The sequence below is a fragment of the Idiotropiscis lumnitzeri genome, chromosome 1 (assembly GCF_059441095.1).
Source record: "Idiotropiscis lumnitzeri isolate Australia: NSW breed Sydney's pygmy pipehorse chromosome 1, RoL_Ilum_1.0, whole genome shotgun sequence".
NCBI lineage: Eukaryota > Metazoa > Chordata > Actinopteri > Syngnathiformes > Syngnathidae > Idiotropiscis > Idiotropiscis lumnitzeri.
The window spans coordinates 11,368,385-11,370,530 of NC_142391.1; the positions used below are offsets into that span (position 1 = coordinate 11,368,385).

The 2,146-nt window shown below is 40.7% G+C and overlaps 1 long non-coding RNA gene across 1 annotated transcript; it reads left to right on the forward strand.

The window, feature by feature from the left end:
• The first annotated feature begins 1,131 nt into the window (after positions 1-1,131).
• On the forward strand, positions 1,132-1,903 carry LOC148343173 (uncharacterized). Its single transcript, XR_015844734.1, has 3 exons — positions 1,132-1,264; positions 1,638-1,706; positions 1,801-1,903. It is a non-coding gene; the product is annotated as an uncharacterized LOC148343173 (long non-coding RNA).
• Positions 1,904-2,146: the final 243 nt, after the last annotated feature.

Genomic DNA, 2,146 nt, shown 5'->3' on the forward strand with positions numbered 1-2,146 from the left:
GCACCCCGCCTGTCGCCCAAAGTCATCTGGCTAGACTCCTTCGTGATCCTAATGACAATAAGAAAATGGCTAAATGGATCAGTGAATTGAAACAGATGTATCCACAAGTCCCTCTTCTGCGCACACATAAACAGACGCACATTCACACACACACACACACACACACACACACACACTCATGGCTTGCAGAAAATTTCTTGACTGGACATGACTGTTGTCATAGTTACATTAAACTACGTACCCAAAGTCCACAGAAAGAAAACAGAGTCGAATAGAGTTGACTGCAGTCAATATTGTGATAGGTTCAAAGAGAAGGCCTTCACCATCCATCAATTGTTGCCATGGAGACCTCAGCTGTCATCTTATGATTGAACTTTTTACTTCCCAAAAGAGCAAATTCCACTATACTGTTGCCTTGTTTCTCATTCTCCACACATAAATTCAAACGTTTAGAGAGAAATGTTCCAGTGAGGTCGCACGCAGCAGTAGTAAATCCCTCAGGATACACCAAAAAGTCGTGTGTGTGGATTCTCACTAAAATGAATCAATGATATCTGTAACATTGCATTAAAGGACTTCAGGATACCAGGGTGGTCTATACCTTTGTTAACTAATGACAAATAAACATAGAATGAATGTAGGAACAATTAAAATGGAATAGCATAACAATAGATTGGCAGGGAACCAGTCAAGGGTGTAGTAGTATGAGTTTTTCTAGCTAGCTAGCTAGAAAGCTATCTATCTATCTATCTAGCTAGCTAGCTAGCTAGATAGATAGATAGATAGATCAGAATCAGAAATCCCTTTATTGTCATTGTACTCAAGCGTGCAACAAGATTAGAGAGCTCCCCTCTCCAGTGCAATACAACAATAATTCAGATAAATATATAAATTAGATAAATAAGAGAATAGTTAGTGCAATGGAAAATAATACTGAATAGGATATATAAAAATAGATAGATAGATGTGTACCCTGTTTCTCGCTCAAAGTCAACTGGGATAGGACATGGTACAGAAAACAGATTGAAAAGTGTCAAACAAAAGATAGTTTTGTGAAAGACGATCAAAGCAAGTAGCTACTAAAGCTGGAACTGGCTCATTTACTCTTTGGCCAATTGACTCTTCTAGGAACTCCAGCCGAGGAGGATATTGGAGAAAATACTGAGTTGCTCACCGCGGGAGTTTTTTCTGACATCGACTTTAACTTCATGACCCACCTGTCTGTGGAGGATGCGCCTTTCATGCCCGGTGTTGCAACCAACAAGTAAGTTGCTCTTCATCCTGCTTTGCTTTAACTATCTTGGCAGCACTCAGGCTTGAAGAGATAGCACAGCATAATTCATAATGATAAGAAGAGGCATGAAATATGGTATTCCTACATTTCATTTGGCGATTCTCTTGTGTACCACTAGCCGGCACATCACTTGTAGTACACACACCACACTTTGAGAAGCTGTGCTTCAGAGAGCAAGTAGTCGCGTTCAATCGACATGAAGCCGTGTAATGTACTCCAGTTTGCCTCAACTGCTTCAAGATCAAATTAATGAAGGCACTCCCACACAGTGGCCATGTGTGGATGCATGCATTTATTCAATCTAGCAGTTTCCTCAGACTTTGGTGTTTGTTTGTGGTCCCAGGCTCCCAACATTTCTTCTATATTGGCACAGACACGTTTAATCACACTGAGGAATATGCCAGAGTAGCAGGTAGCGTAATAATGCCACTTATTTTAGCCATGTTATTTCCCTGTTTATTTAGTCTACTTGACGCCATCCGCTCCTTCTCGTCTGTCTTTGCCAGCTGCTGAAGAAGCCCAGATGTACACCCTGAGGGTGGCCAAGGTTCTGGCCATGACAGATGTTGATGTCGTGTGCAGCCCACGTCTGCTGAGCCAAAATGAGAGAGGATTTTGCTGTGGCCAAACGGAAGCAAGAGAATTGACGAAAAGAGAGTTTTTAAGGATTTGCATTTATATGCCACTGCAATGGAATCCAAATGATGCTTTTAGCTTTAATATAAGAGATTTCACAAAACATGATAATTCAGGTATGAAAGGCATTTTATGCAGAGAATTCCAATTTTCCAGGGGTCAAAGGGAAGATTCCATTTGATAGTTGCAAGTAAAACCCTCAATTTTAATGTTTGA